At 38.7% G+C, this 17524-nt stretch overlaps 1 long non-coding RNA gene across 2 annotated transcripts; it reads left to right on the plus strand.

Moving 5' to 3' along the window:
• Positions 1-81: 81 nt before the first annotated feature.
• Positions 82-2685, plus strand: LOC110891825. 2 transcript variants are annotated; one of them, XR_002565580.2, is made up of 4 exons: positions 82-926; positions 1273-1383; positions 1459-1647; positions 1726-2685. It is a non-coding gene; the product is annotated as an uncharacterized LOC110891825 (long non-coding RNA). The 2 variants fall into 2 exon arrangements; XR_004872113.1 differs by having other exon boundaries at positions 1459-1603.
• The last annotated feature ends 14839 nt before the right edge of the window (positions 2686-17524 follow it).

Below are 17524 nucleotides of genomic sequence, written 5' to 3' on the forward strand. Positions count from 1 at the left end.
TATCACTATTGATCTTCAATTCAGTTTGTTAGTTTGTTGACTATTATTTACTCCTATTATTTTTTTATTATTACCCATGTGACCCATTTTCTTTTAAGTTGTTCAGTTACAATTCATCTTTATTTTAATAATAAAAACATAGGTGTTAGTATTATCATTATCTTTTAACTGCATATTGGGCAGATTTGTTTTTGTATTCAGTTTATATACTTTAGTGTGCATGCTGAGCTACAAGACCTAATGCAAGCTTTAGTTAGTTTTAAATAGTTTTAATATCCTCCAAGAAATCAATAGTTTTAATATTTATTTATGGCTGCAAAACTATTAAAAGATGTTATAGCAATATACAAGTTCTTGAGGATCCACATATTGGTTCAGTTTGGCTGTTTGATTTATCATAAAAAAGTAGAGGTACACACAAATCTACGAGTACCATAAAAGTCACTTTTGCCAGTAGTATGAAATGAACCCACTACGAAGTGTGCGCTTACTTTACTTACCTTTCTAAATTTTGTTGGTGAGCAGTTATGTTAACCAACTTACTGGGAGTGCATAATCTGCAGTGGAGAACGTTATCCGCCGCGCGATAAATTAATTTTATAAATAACATATGTGAGAGTTAGAGCCTAGATCACACACTTAGAGACAAGTTAATTTGCTTTACATTGCTGGTTGTGGCTTTATTAGTTTTGAATAGTTCCAATATAATATCACTTTTGGGTCTTGATTTTGATTTTAAACGGTTCAAAGATAATATCACTTTTGGCGACTTTTTATCCGTATGACCAACTTCACCCGTTTAAGTGGAATATTTGAAATCCTTTGCATATTTCAGGTCAAACGACATGTGATGGCCCGTATGAGGTTCAACTAACTATACCAGTGGAGGGTTATGAGTTGGATATACTCATGTTCTCTTGGTGATGGTAAGTTAATGGGTTAATACTGGTCTAAAATGGATTTGGTTGAACTACTTCTTTGTCCGAATTTTTAGAATTTTGTTTAAATATATAAGTTTACAAATATGACTACAAAATTTACCTTATCTCACTAATAATCTAATTAATGTTCTAAATCTTTTGAATAAAATAGTTTAGGAGGTTTACATATGCATTAAAAATACACTTTAGGTGAATCTGACCTGTTTGACCCTTTCAACCCTTTTGACCTGGTAAAGATAGAAATAGAACATACTCGAATCGGTTCAAAAGTAAACGGGTCAAAATTGCCATAAGTACTTTAATATGAATGATTTGGTTTGTGATTTTGTAGGTAAACGGGAGTGGATAGTTTGTTGGCGTTGCTGAAATGATGGGCTTGATTTCTTATACAGCCATGTAACACAAGCCACCACCACAATCTTGCACCTTAATTCTCATTAAGGTAACTTACTTTTCTCTGATTCGTTTTTTGAGCTTTGTAAAATGTAGATTTACTATTCCCTTCTTCATGGATTAGGCATTTCCTATAATCGAGATTCAAGAAACGAAGCAATGCTCAGCAACAAAATTGAAATGGAGCTGCTGATTTAGTAGAAATTGATGTGCAGGCAGAGGCACATGTAAATTATACTTGATAGTGAATCTCCGCACATAAGAATTGTGTATGAATTTATTCTCTAAAGCTATCTATCTACGTGAATCTGAGGTGAACATATTGTGTATGATTTATTGAATTGCAATGTTCATCGCTGAAATGCTTTGATGTGTCATTATTTCTCCTAAGGTTGTATCTCGGTGATTTGTATCTACCAAAGCATGTCGACATCAAATTCGGAGGACGGTACATGTAACCGAATTCGGAGGACGGTAAATGCAAAGACTCTCCCTTTAAATAACTAAACTTGCTCGGACACCGAAACCCTAGGCATGTGCGATCCAAATGGGGAAGGAAGGATCAACGATTGTCGGTGAGTTCTAATCATTCGTAAACTTCCGTTATTGTTATCTGAATCTGTAATTTGTTGCTTTTCGATCTGATTATACTGTTTATTTGTGTTGTTTGAAGTTTTAGGGTTTTGAATTTGTTCATGTTTGTTAGGTTAGTGAACTCTAGGGTTATTACATTTGTTAGATTGTTCAGAATATTTTGCTGTGCAGTAATGCGGTTAAAGATCGGATACCGGTCAAGGACCGATATTTGAGGTATACGTTATCGTGGTGGGATATTGGTACTTTTAGTATCATACAGAATTTATATATATACTTGAAACGCCGTCTCAAGGTCTTGACGCATTTTTCTGAGCACCTTGCGTGTCTTTTTAAAACCGAAGAGGGTTCATTTGGAACAATTTGAGGGTGCCTTTTTGTTGTTATCTGTGTTTTTTTGGCAATCAGAGGTTTGTGGTATAGTAAAGATCTACACTTGGATCAACATTTTAAAGAGCAAACAGAACAAATTCCCTATTATGATTTAATAACATAGCATTTCCATTTGCATGGGTTGAATATTTTAATTACCTTTGGCATGATTGTGCAGACTTGCATATGAATAATTGTTATAAACTGTTGTGTGTTTTTCATCTGCTAATGATGTTTAGCTTGAGAAAATTAATTCAATATAGTTCCAAGGAGCTTTAGATTACTAGAAGAGCTTGAAAGAGGAGAAAAAGGAATCGGTGATGGAACCGTAAGCTACGGGATGGACGATGCTGATGACGTGTACATGCAATCATGGACCGGGACTATCATCGTTCCTTCTAATGTTTGTTTTCTCAAAATTTTTTCCATCTTAATTCGTCAACTGCACGTTTACAAAAGAAGTTAGAGGTGTATAAATCGTTTTTTTTTTCAAAAACCAGTTCCGGTTATTAACTGAATCGGTTTTTTTCATAAAAAAAACCGTTTTTTTTTATAATCGGTTTCGGTTACTAAGGTTTTTTTATTCAAAACAATAACCGGTCCAACCGGTTAGGGTCGGTTTTTAACCGGTTCATTCCAAAAAAAATTCGGTTTTTTACCAGTTGAAACCGGTTTTTTATAACCGGTTTCGAAGATAAATATCCCTAACCGGTCTACAACCGACGGTTCGGTTCGGTTCTAAAACCGGTAGCCTCTTAGTACGCAGCCATGACGGATATGTAATATCCCATAGCTTGGCTTCCATAGCTAGAGGTGTACGTTTCAAATGCCCTCAAATCTGTTTACCTTTATTTGGCGAAATATAATCTCCAGATGGGTGTTAAGGTAACTTGCCTCTTAAATCATCTTCCGAAATCATCTCTGAGATCTCAATGAAGTTTGTCTAATATTACTTCTATATGTGCAGGTGGAGGGGTGGATGTTTGAAATTCGAATAAACATGATGAAGTTTATTATTTAATTTTCTGTCTTTTTACTATTGCAATGCACTTATTGTTTGAAAAGCTTGAAGAGGATTCTAGATAACTGAAATTCGAATAAATATGATGAACACGGATGATAACTCGAATTTTCTGGTGTGTGTGTTTGTTCAATGATTTTGTTTGAAATCTAAATTATAAATAGATATACATGATTGGTTGTTTCATCTAACCTATCCTCTGTGCCTTACTTGACTTATTAACCAACTGTTTATTCTTTTATGATTCTTTTTTTTGGGTAAATTATTCTTTTATGATTCATGTGGACCCATGAGGTTATATTATACAAACAATATTTTTATATCTCCTATGACTAACTATATTGATATAAAAGAAATTTTGAACAATGGGCATGATGTTCCCTTTTAGATAGCAAATGTGAAACTGTTTTCGTGAGTAGTTGATCGGTTTGTCTTGCGTCTAACTAAAAACCAATATGGACTTGAAAGAACCTCTTTTCACCGTTACAAAATCGATCAAACGGCTCTATTTTTTATTAACCCTAAACCGATACACTAGATGTTGTTGTTAAGACCGTTGGCCTCTACTAAGAGTATTCTTTTATCTTTTGTTATTGCACTGTAGATAGTGATACCAGTTTGATTTTTTTTTTTTAAGTTATTCATTATGAATATTCTCTGGTTCTTTCTATGAAGGATAATGCGTTGTTTTGGGTGATAAAGTACAATAATTTAAGAGTGGATGGTTAATGGTTCTTTGGTGGTTGTAAAATGATGGTTAGAATATAATAATAATTTGAGCATGTGTTAGAATCTACCTCTTAGACATAGTCCTTAACTAAATACTTGATTCCTAATATACACATAAATTTGATTCCTAATAATTATCAATAATTACATGTTGAAGTAGTTCAGTATGTTGTTATACCATATATTGGGTTTACAAATGTCATATTAGATTCTAGATAAAAAAAAAAGGAAAAGTCATCATCACCTTTAGAAGTATCCGAACCATACATTGAATTTCGATGCAATATGAACAGATGCCATAAGTCAAGAATGCGATTTCTCTATTGTATCATTTTATTTAACATGTCATACTTTTTATGATTTTAAGTATGTATTAACCATAAATAAAAGTTATATAAGTAATTTCCTCGAGCCCGAGATGCTCTCATGGGTGATAACCTGTATCATTAGTTTGCGACTCTTCTAGCGACTTTGGATTTTGTATTTGAAATTTAAACCTTTATAAATGGATTAATTTCAAGTATTTAAAAGTGAGTAAGCCATTAGCTTGGGTTTAAAATTTGTGCCTTTAAAATCGTTTAAACTCCAAGTATTAAAACTGACTGGGGCATGTATACGAGTCTTTAATTAATCGATCGAATATTATCAGCCATGCGATTTTGGGTTTTGAGGAATATGTTATTATGATGGTTTGTGTAAGAATTTATGTTTTAGGGAACCGACTTTATTTTCACTCACCAAAGGCTTAAACTTTTGAAAAAGTTGTACCAAAAGAGCATCAAAATGAAGTAACGATGCAAGACCACATTTCATACATCATAGTTGCGTGTGTCTGATGCAGGACTGCCTCGACAACCAAAGTGGTAATCTTTAATGAATCATTTGATTATGTTGAAACTCAAAATTTGCAGGTATCTTGATAGTTTGATCTTTTAGGTTCATTTCATGATATTAGGTCCTTGAATGCTCTTGAGGTCATGTGAATTAAACAACTCAACTTCAATAAGTTGAATACTAATCAATATGTGTTTTGATTTGAAAAAATAACATTATTAATTATTAGTTCAGTTAAGACTTAAGACCAACAGCATTTGAAAGTAATAACTTATTCTTTATATCTGAGATTAGCAAAAAGATAAATATTTGTTTTTTTATAATTAAATAAGAGTTAAATAGTTTTTACCCAAACTCTGCAGTTTTGTATTGGATTTGTTTCTTTGGTTTATATCGTAGTGATTTGCACATTAACAATCTCATGTTAGATAAGCTATTTAATAATAATGAAATGGTTTGATAATTATGAATTTAATTCTTAATTTATACAGTAATAATAATACTAAAATCAGGTGTAATTTTCATTTAGAGAATAAATGTTGTTAATGCAACAACACAAACCAACTAATTGTAGACCACCCCACGTTATATGAGTTATATGAGGTTAACTATGGTGGTCGGGTTTGGTTTAGCTAACAAATTTGGTTTGATTAAGTGGTATTACATACACACATGCTTTTCTTTATTTATTTTTACTGTAAAAGTGAGGTGTGGCGTGGAGTTTTTGAATGGTTTAGTGTTGGAAGAAAAAGTAAGTTTGTAATGGTTAAGGTTTGGAATGATGTGGCGAGTGATGTGACGGGTTTGGATTTTGGGCTTTAACCAGCGTTTTGCATGCTCTTAGTATGAGACTGATTATGATTAGATGCTTTTAGTATGATAACTGATATCTGAAGCACCTTATGTCAAGAGAAGAGATGCTTCCAACAACTCATAAAATTTTGAATAAAAGTAGAGTTGTATTTGTCTTTAAATTTAATTGTCCAACTAATCTATATTTGAAAATTATTTTTAATTTTGAAGACGTTAACATTTAATTAATATACCTTATTAGTCACGCATTATTCATTATTTAAAATATATATAAAATTGTGTTTAGGAAAATTTAAATATCCGATCCGCGAGTACTCGCGGGTTATAACCTAGTGTAAGGTACATGTCAATTCCTCCAATCAATTTAAAATCCCCATAATTTTTATACGATATTTAAAAAAAACATCATAATAATAACGAGCTTTTTTATCTTTAGTATGAGTATGATATTGCGATATAAAAATAAAATAATAATTTTCATTTTACAGGGTTTTCTTTGCATTATGTTAAAGGTTATGGTCATTACGTTTTTACTAAGGGTTTCTATAAATTATGTTATTATCAAAACTTATAACACAATGTTAATTTGGGTTCGGTGCATTGCGTTTTTTTATCAGAAACTATAACACAATGTATGGCACGATGAAGATGGTGTTATATGTGGTTTTTCTATACATTGTGTTATCAGTTCTGATATTGTGTTTTCAACTGGGTGAGTTTTCTATACATTGTGTTATAGGTTCTGATCATTGTGTTTAGTTTGTTATCCATTGTGTTTTACTCTGTTGTCCATTGTGTTTTTGTTCTGTCGTCCATTATGTTTTTGTTTTGTTGTCCATTGTGTTTCGATTAGTTGTTCATTGTGTTTTAGTCTGTTGTTCATTGTGTTTTTAATCTGTTTTTATGTTTGAATTACGATCACGTAGGAAGAAACGGATCGTAAACCGGATCAAAATTTAGCAAGTTATGACCAAATAGGTAAGAACTTGCAAAGCTGTGAAAAATGCAGCTCTGCACTAATAACATTATGTCGAAATCTAGTCTTTGCGCCCTGCAACAGGGGAGAGTCTCAGTCTTCGCCGCCCGCGACAAGCGTCGCGTCACGCGACGGGTTATAAAACAGACCAAAAACTGCAGAAGCGGTTATTTTGAGCTGCGGACTTGTTTAAGTATGTTTTAAACTCTTATAACTAACTCATTTCATGTTTTTATGAAATGTAGGTATAATGTAAAGTACTAGCGGACGATCAAGCTCAAAAAAGAACCGAACACACTCAAGATTCAAGATTCCGCTTTTCGTTTCGTCTTCACATTTTAAACGACAAATATATTTATAATATGTTGAAATGTTTTAATTCTAAAAATTTTTTAAGAAATCTGTATTTTCAAGTGTATGTGTAATCATAAATACACAATTATAGTCGAAATGTATATGAAAATCGTATAAATGAACTAAGGGTCTTACAGTAGTTAACATTGTGTATTTACTAATCACAAAGTAAATATTGTTATTGGTATTTTGGTGGAAGCCATAAAAAATCTTTTTGACATACGAACACTAAAACATCATCATCATCATCATACTCGGTAAATCTCACCGATAGCAAAACAAATGTAGGGTCTGAGGATGATAAGATGTAGACAGCCTTACCTCTACCCCGTAGGAATAGAGAGGCTGTTTACAGTGATACCCCTGGCTCGATAGTATTTTTGCATCAAGCCTTGGACATAAGGTACATAACACTCAGCAATCGGGACAAAGACCGATTAGTGCGTGTACCCTTTTGTCTTTCAGCTATCAACGCCACCACATGATGCATGATTAACCGTCCTCAGCTTTTAACGTTATTTTCATGAAATTAGTAAAATAACATTGAAATTGGTGCACTTTCACTTTTGCCCCCCCCCCCGATGGCCCACACATATATACATTATATGCGCTCCTACGTACGAACACTAAAACATGAAATAGCTAATAAAAACTTCTTGATTCCTCACTGATTATGGTCCACGACAACAAACATGTATTAACGAATTATTTGTTCCTGAAGCTACTTGTTAACGGGCTTCATAAAGATGTTTATTCCATGAAGCTAGCTACATAGTAATATAGTTTAATTTGAAGGCAATAACGTTGGTGATTTTTCTTTTGTTATAAATTTAGATATTAAAGTATGTTAAACAAAACAACGTTTAGTATTGTATTCATGAGCATTAGATTTATATGCAATATAAGTAGTTGTAACTGAGAAACACAAGATTATATATATAAGTAAGACTATCCGAATCATCGTTAGGGGGTGAAGGGTGTCCGCCTGAGTCTCTGCCTAAGGTGACTGACCAATAGATCCATACCCATATCCCTTTTCATGGCCAAAGTGGCACTACACTTTTTGTCACACCCCCAAAATCCACCTGCGGAGTATCACCGCTTGGGAGCGTGACTGACCAGGATCAAGCCACCAATCATATAGAACAATATATATAGTAAAAGTAATTGCTATTAAACCAAACCAAATCCATATGAAAGGTGTTCCAAAACATTAGTAAGTTATCATTGTTTAGCGGAAGCGTATAAATAAAACCCATCATGATAGAGTATCAAATGTCATAAGTGTATAACAAGACAATCACGATCCAAGCCCACAACGACCAGCTCCTCCCTGTGCAAGCTCCATGTATCTAACGACCTGCAAGGCATGTAATAGAGGATCAACAACTAGTTGAGCGAGTTCACAGAAAGTAAATGCGTAATAGTATATTCGTTTGTAACATGTGGCTCTACTGGGCCGATAATACGTTCTATTGGTGGGGGCTTCCCATGTTGTATAACCACTAGACTATGCGTAACCATAAGTGTTCTACACATCCCGAGAACAGTAATACGTACAAGTTTACGTAGGTTTTACGTAAGTATCCTTCACAACCGAGGATAGGGGTACGTGGGGGTTTACGTAGGTTTTACGTAAGTGCCTGACACAACCGAGGCAGTAGTGAGTATAAATTTCACGTAGGTTTTACGTGAGTATCCTTCACAACCGAGGATAGCGAGTAGCATAAGTATACGTAGGTTTTACGTATGTGTCCTGCACAACCGAGGACGATGGTATGGTAGTCTAGTAACAGTGAATGTATGAATCTATTCAACCTTATTTCTTCAATCCCATTCCCAAACCCTGGGAATCCCATGCCTTAGTAAGGGTGTGAACTCACCTTGGTTTGCTCGGTATGCTAAACTACGTTTTCCAATTGTTCAAACACGCCCTAGAATCGTTACCAACATAATCAGTCTTAAGCACACATAATTCACATATTTCATGTTCAAACAAGTCATATATTCTTTGTTCACTTGTCACACGGTCAGGATACACGTATTACACACATATAATCCACATCACACCAGGTTAATCTATCAACCCACTATTGCCAAGAAATCACTTAGTATATATATCCTTCTAATGAGTAATTTGTTGCATGATTCACTTCACCATATACACTATTAACTTTCGTAAACATATGATAACTTAGTAAAGATAGCCGACATAAATTCAATTAGTGTAACCCAATCACATGGGCCGCCAAACAGTAGTGTGATCTAATGAGGTCTACACATAATCATTCATTATTAAATTGTTCCACATCATATTCTTTTTGTGAGATACCATGATGGCCGACAACTGTTAAAGCATACAAGTAATTATTGGACCGATCACATAAGTTAGTGGACTGACAAGTTTATTGGGTTTGTCAAAGTAGACTCACGTGGACTGTCCACATACTAACATGATGCATTCAGTTATACAACAACTCGGACCCAATAAAGTTATTCTAAAAGTCGGACCTCTATATGTGTATACATAAAGTTCGGACTACATAAGTTTTTCCCAAAACTCGGACCACAGGTAACCTCATAAAAGAATTCGGACCATGGGGGGGGGTAGGGGTCACAAAGGTCGGACAGCCCCTCCCCTAGCAAAACTCGGACCATAACCCACCCCCATGAAACTCGGACCAATGTGAGGAGGGTTAAAAATTCGGACAGGGGGTTTGGGGGCCAAAAACTCGGACACCCCTCTAGTAAAAGTCGGACCCCTCCTTTACATCCCTAAAAGTCGGACTAGGGGGTCTTGGGATTGAAAGTCGGACAATGTTAACAATTAAAAACTCTGACTAGTTATGAGCAGTTAAAACTCGGATCAGGTAACAAGCAAAAAGTCGGACATGGGCATCAAAATCAAAACTCTGACTATAACAATCATACATACGAATGTTAAGTTCAATTTGTGATTGTAACAGTTACGTACAACATTCAACAGTTACATTCTCTCATATCACAACTAAGAACCCTAATTACATACCTGTATAGTAGTAATCAAATCAATAGTTAACAATTCTTACACATCATGATTCTAAATTATCAAGCAATCGATTGTACGACTAATCACATCATTATCACAATAATCAGAATCAATCAAAGCACAGAACCATCATATGAAAGCTAGGGTTTTCATGAACACATAATCAAGAATCAAGAACAACAACAAATCATTAATAATTACCTTGGATTGATTCTAGGCAGAAAGAGGATAATCAAGCGTGATTAAGAACTTGTGATGATGACGATGATTGATTTCCAGAGAGAACCAAAGAGAATGAAACTACGTGCTTTGTTTTGTGTGCAAATGATTAGTGAACAAGGGATTAGGGTTAAGAATCTCTAGGATTTCACTAATTACCCTCTACCTCCCTAAGTATCATATTTTACACATGCATACCATCTCATAACAATTTCATAGTTTCACCACCAAGTTCATGTATTTACCAAGTCTTTCACAATTAACAAACAACCATGCACAATCACACAACACGATTCATTACATCAAAGCGTATACAATTCCATAGCAACTAATTGTGCAAATAAACAACTAAACAATAAATGAACGTGCAATAAATGCGAAATAGAAATCTTGGAAATTCGAGTTGTCACATTATCCCCAACTTAAAAGAAATTTCGTCCTGAAATTTAGCATGCGGTTACTGAGGAAGCTAGGTAAGTTGTATCGTTTACTGATTTTCCTGGGGTGTCACATCATCCCCCCGTTGATTTGGAATTTCGTCCCGAAATTCCGCTGTAGTAGCTTCAGCCTCAGTAGTAGTTGCATTGGCTTCAAATAACTGGGGGTACTTTTCTGTCATCTGATCTTCGCGTTCCCAGGTGTACTCTGGGCCACGTTTGGATTTCCAACGAACTCGAACAAGAGGGATTCTCTTGTTTTTGAGGACCTTAACATCCCGGTCCATGATTTCAACTGGCTCCTCGACGAACTGCAACCGCTCGTCGATAGTGAGTTCCTTAAAAGGAACTATGAGGGTCTCATCTGACAGGCACTTCTTCAGTTTCGACACGTGAAATACATTGTGAACTGCACCGAGTTCAGCTGGTAGGTTTAGCTTGTAGGCCACTTTGCCTATTTTCTCAATGATCTCAAATGGTCCGACATACCGCGGATTTAGTTTGCCCCGTTTGCCAAAACGAACCACACCCTTCCAGGGTGAGACTTTAAGTAAAACCCGGTCCCTGACCTGAAATTCCAAAGGCTTCCTACGCTTGTCCGCGTAGGCTTTCTGACGGTCGCGTGCTGCTGCCATGCGTTGTCGTATCTGTGCAATCTTTTCCGTGGCGTCCACTACAATCTCTGGACCCGTGATCTGACTATCCCCCACCTCTGCCCAACAGAGAGGTGACCGGCATTTACGTCCGTACAATGCCTCGAATGGAGCGGCTTGTATGCTGGGGTGATAACTGTTATTATACGAAAACTCCACCAAAGGGAGATGCTTTTCCCAGCCGTTGCCGAAATCAATAACACATGCCCGAAGCATGTTTCAAGAGTCTGGATCGTTCGCTTAGACTGCCCATCCGTCTGAGAATGATATGCTGTGCTCATGTCTAATCGTGAGCCAAAAGATTTGTGCATCGCTTGCCATAGCTCTGACGTGAATCGTGCATCCCGATCTGAAATGATGGAGATGGGCACCCCCTGCCTCGAAACAACTTCTTTAAGATAAACGTCTGCGAGAGTGGAGAACTTATCCGTTTCCTTAATAGCCAGGAAGTGTGCAGACTTGGTGAGTCGATCCACGATCACCCATATAGTATCACTCGCACGCTGGGATCTGGGTAGGCCTGTAACAAAATCCATGGAAATTTCTTCCCATTTCCATTGCGGTATCTTGGGCTGCTGAAGTAGGCCCGCTGGCTTCTGATACTCCACTTTGACTTTTGCACATGTCAAACACTTGCCGACGTAAGTCGCGATGTGGGCTTTCATGCTAGGCCACCAATATGTTGTTTTAAGATCGTGGTACATTTTATCCGAACCTGGATGTACCGAGTAGCGAGACTTATGAGCTTCATCCATCACAAGCTCTCGTAAACCGCCATAGAGTGGGACCCAAATACGCCCCGTTACATAGTAGGCACCGTCTTCCTTTTGTTCCATTCGTTGCCTTGAGCCGCGTAAGGCTTCAGCTTTGACGTTGTCGGGTTTCAATGCTTCGATCTGAGCAGTTCGTATCTGTGCAGGAAGACTGGACTAAATAGTGAGCTGCAAAGCTCGTACACGCCTAGGTAGAGTGTCTTTCCGACTGAGAGCGTCAGCCACAACATTGGCTTTGCCTGGATGATACTTAATAGCGCATTCGTAATCGTTAAGTAACTCGACCCATCGTCGTTGACGCATGTTCAATTCCTTCTGCTTGAAGATATGCTTGAGACTCCTGTGATCGGTGTAAATTGTGCACTTGGTACCGTACAGGTAGTGTCGCCATATCTTGAGCGCGAAAACAACAGCTCCCAGCTCTAAATCGTGCGTCGTGTAGTTCCGTTCATGAACCTTGAGTTGACGAGAAGCGTAGGCAATAACTTTATCCCGCTGCATCAATACGCAACCAAGACCCTGTATCGATGCGTCACAATAAACCACGAAGTCATCCGTGCCCTCTGGCAATGAGAGAATAGGTGCGCTGCATAGTCTATCCTTCAGATACTGAAAAGCCGTTTCTTGTGTATTACCCCAACGATAGGTAACACCCTTCTGTGTCAACATTGTAAGCGGCTGTGCGATCTTGGAGAAGTCTTTAATGAATCGCCTGTAGTACCCCGCCAAACCCAAGAATTGGCGTATTTCCGTTGGTGTACGCGGTGCAGGCCAGTTCCGTATCGAATCTACCTTGGATGGATCGACATGAATCCCATCCCTGTTCACCACATGGCCTAAGAAGTGGACTTCACGAAGCCAGAAGTCGCATTTTGAAAACTTGGCGTACAGTTGTTCCTTTCGAAGAAGTTCCAAGATAAGACGTAAGTGCTGCTCGTGTTCCTCCTGACTCTTGGAGTAGATCAGAATGTCGTCAATGAAAACAATGACGAACTTGTCAAGATAGGGTTTGCACACCCTGTTCATAAGATCCATGAAAATTGCAGGCGCGTTGGTAAGCCCGAATGGCATGACAAGAAACTCGTAATGACCGTAGCGAGTTCTGAATGCTGTCTTGGAGACGTCCTCATCCCGGACTCTCAGCTGATGGTACCCTGATCTCAAGTCTATCTTGGAGTAGTAGCTCGACCCTTGCAACTGGTCGAATAAGCCGTCGATACGTGGAAGAAGATAGCGGTTCTTCACTGTGACCTTGTTCAGTTCGCGATAGTCTATGCACATTCTGAAAGTGCCATCCTTCTTTTTCACGAATAGTACCGGAGCTCCCCAAGGCGAAGAGCTTGGACGAATGAAGCCCTTATCCAAGAGCTCTTGTAGTTGCTTAGACAGTTCTTCCAGTTCAGTTGGGGCTAGACGATACGGTGCTCGAGCTATAGGTGCTGCTCCTGGAGCTAGCCCGAATTGAAATTCGACCTGACGATGAGGCGGTAGACCAGGTAAATCTTCAGGAAACACTTGAGGAAATTCGCGTACAACTGGAATATCCTCTATTCTTTTCTCTTTAGTCGATGCATCAGTAACTAGAGCCAAAATGGCCGTGTGACCCTTTCGTAAACATTTCTGAGCCTTCAAGAAAGAGATGATGCCAACCACAGCACCACTCTTGTCGCCTTGAACTTCGAGAGGTTCCTTTCCCGTACGAGGAATACGAATGATCTTCTTCTTGCATAGGATCTCCGCCTGCTGCTTGGATAACCAATCCATGCCGATGACGATGTCGAAACTACCCAGAACTATTGGAATAAGATCAATCGAGAAGGCCTGACCCGCTAGAACGATGTTACAACCCTTGACTACATGTGTGGCTTCTACACTTTTACCATTTGCTAGTTCTACGACATGTTTGATGTTTAGGGGTGTTGGTGTACGTTTTAACAATTCACTCATTTTCAAAGACATATAACTCGTATCCACACCCGAATCAAACAAAACAGTAACATAAATATCGTCAAGAAGAAACTTACCCATAACTACGTTGGGATCATTTCTGGCATCACCCTGCCCCAACACAAATGCACGACCCCTTGCTTCATTGCCGTTGTTGTTCCCACCATTATTGTTGTTGTGGCCATTTCCCTGATTGTTGTTATTGTTGTTGTTCTGGTTCCTGTTTAGCTGAGGACAATGCCTTTTGAAGTGCCCTTCTGCGCCACAATGAAAACATCCTTTGTTGCCCTGTTGCTGATTCTGCTGTGCTTGAGGCTGCTGCTGATTCTGGTTCGCAGGCCGAGGGCTTCTACAATCTTTGGCCTCATGAGCCATCTTGAGGCATCTTTGACAGCGACCCTTGTTACGCTGGCCACTGTGGTGTCTGTTGCAGTTGTTGCACTTTGGAAGGTTCCCTCGATATCCACCCTGTGACACTTCGGGTTTCCCCGGATAACCTTTCGATGTAACTTACGTGTATGTGTGTTTTTGAATGAAAATCTGAACTATTGTGTTACATGTTATGTGTGTCTATGTCTATGTATATGTGTATATAGATAGATATATATGTGTGTTATATATATAGGAGCCGAAACCCGACTCGAGACCCGGGATGGTCTCGAGTGAACAGTAACTTGGGCCGGTTAGGGCCTTGTGACCGAGTGGCCCAAAGTCGGAACCCCTAAGCCCACTCAGAACACTATATAACCCAACCCTCACACCCCTTTTTTCCTCTTTTACTACACTCATCTCACTCACCCTCATCATTCTTCTCCAAAACCCTTACAAACACCAACATCCACCATCACCTTCTTCCTCCTACTCGGAACCAAGCTCTCGGATCAACCAACAACAAGAACACCTCGGCTCTAGCTCGGAATCACCAACCGGAAGCTCACTCATCGATCCATCATACCCACACACCTTGAATCTCTATCGGTTAGTGTTATTATGTTCACTAGGTGTTTGTTGCACAATGTTGATAAAGTGCCTTGAAATGTTTGCATGATTGTTGGTTATTTAGTTGATGATTGTTACTCTTGTTTGAGAAAAGAGAGTGCTTTCCGGTTGTTATAATGCTTGGTTAGATGCTTGGTTAGGTCGATGATTGTTATATGTTTTGGATCATGATATGTTATATTGTTTAGGTTGAATGGTTGTTGTTATCCGGATGACATTAAGGGTTTGGTTAGAGGGTTTAAACATGAATTTTGGATTGTTTATTGAGGAATGGGGTTTGAGTGTTCATAAATAAGTTGCTTGAATGTTATATGAATATGATGATGAACAGCATGAATGTCACTTAAATATTTTGAATATGCTTTGTTTGATCCGATTTAGACACAAAATAGACAAGAAAACATGTTTAGTGGGCATAGTACACTGTTACATGAAAATCCAATCCTATTGGTCAGTACATAATGCAGGTTCTAGATGATTGTTGTGCACGTAATCACGGTTGCGAGTCGCAACCTTTGGTTGCTAATCGAGACCACATCAAGTCTTGTCGAGATCTCCCGGTTGCGAGTCGCAATCAACGCGTATCGAATCCGGTTGCGAGTCGTAACCACTGCTGCTAAGTCGAAACCGCCGGTTGCGAGTCGGAACCTCTGGTTGCGAGTCGTAACCAAAACGTGATGAACCGAGACCTCGGTTGCGAGTCGTAACCTTGGTTGCGAGTCGCAACCACCCTTGTCTCGACTGGACTATTTTGGTGTTATTGGGCTTTGACTGTTGGGCTTTCTGTTGACTGGGCTACGTGATGTTGCTGCTGATTGTATATATAGGGCTGACCCAATAACCCAACTGTTTGTGTATTCGCATGTTACACATGTTTGCTATACGTGTTTGCCATATGTGTTCACTATGTGTTAACTTGTACCCGACTTGACCCATATTTGGTAACCATGTTAGGACGTGGTGACCAACATACTTGACCGGGTAAAATATCTACCGAGCAACCCAAGGTGAGTTCACAACTTAAAAGCATGCGTCCCGGTGGTTTGGGACACGAGACTAAAACAACCCTATCCCCTTGTAAAGGGGATACCATTTACATTCCTTCCCTAGTTATTGGGAACCAACTTACTTTTCCTTCCCTTGTCATTGGGAAACCTTTTAGTTAATTACTGTTTATACGGAATGCAACCAAACGGCACTAAACGCAACTCTATCACTCAAGTCCCTACTACATAATACCGATTAGTCGCCGGGGCCAGGCGAACGGGTTATTAGTTGATAGCGCTATTTAGGTTTTACCAACCTCACACCGTGCCATGGTATGGGATCGGTCGTGAACTAATGTACTCAGGCATCCGTCAATGATGATAGAACATTGACATCGGGGCATCCTGCGGAAACGCAAACGGTTACCTAGTGTTCGGTATTGGAAAAACAGTTTAGTCGCTAACTTTTGGGGTAGCTCCCCATGGCATGTATAAACGGATAAATTAACTGGTGAAAATAGTTTTTGGTAATTAAAACTGGACAACTAGTGAACTCACTCAGCATTATTGTTGACCCCTTACTGCATGCTTTGCAGGTGGCCAGTGACTGGAGCAGCTGCTTGGGATGTGTAGTGGTCGTCTGCCCGTGTGTTGGGCATTTATCATGCTTACCTTATGAACATTGTTTAAAACTGTTTACTTATGCTTCCGCTACTTATTACTGTTTGAACTTGAAACCTTAAACTCTGAACTTGATATTTGCTAATCTTATGGTTAGTAAGTATTACTTTTTATTATCAACTTAATTAGTCAGTATAATTGGTGGCTGGATCCTGGTCAGTCACGCCCTCGAAGCGGGTGTTATCCGCAGGTGGATTTTGGGGGTGTGACAGATTGGTATCAGAGCCATTGGTTATAGTGAACTTGGTTTTAAAAAGGGGAAAATCTTTTTGAGAAAAACCAGACTATAACCCGTGACTCGTGACGACACTACACTCCAAGTGCAAGGCTCGACTTATCTGACCTCATAGCTCGGACCCATATTTATTTGCTTATTTGTCTTATGCTTTCTGCTTTGCTATACGTACTAGTTTGCCTGATTAGATAGATACGCCCTCTCTCTTCTATCTCTTTCTCGCTATGTTACGACACCACACTCATACTATGTTTTCTGGTTATGAAGACAATGAGTGGACGCGGACGAGGAAACGTCAACATGACCCAGGCTCAGTTCACTAACCTGCTCAACACAGTGGCTGCAGCTTTCGCAGCTCACCCTATAGGTAAGCTCGTTGTTTTAGGATGTTTAGATCCTACCGCCACATCGTCTTTTCGCCTCTAAACCTATTTCGCTTCACTCCTCACAACAGGTCAGCCTGCGCCTGTGCAACCACGTGTCTGTACCTTCAAGACCTTCATGGATTGCAAGCCTCTTCCTTTCAGTGGCACTGAGGG

The sequence above is a fragment of the Helianthus annuus genome, chromosome 11 (assembly GCF_002127325.2).
Source record: "Helianthus annuus cultivar XRQ/B chromosome 11, HanXRQr2.0-SUNRISE, whole genome shotgun sequence".
Lineage (NCBI taxonomy): Eukaryota > Viridiplantae > Streptophyta > Magnoliopsida > Asterales > Asteraceae > Helianthus > Helianthus annuus.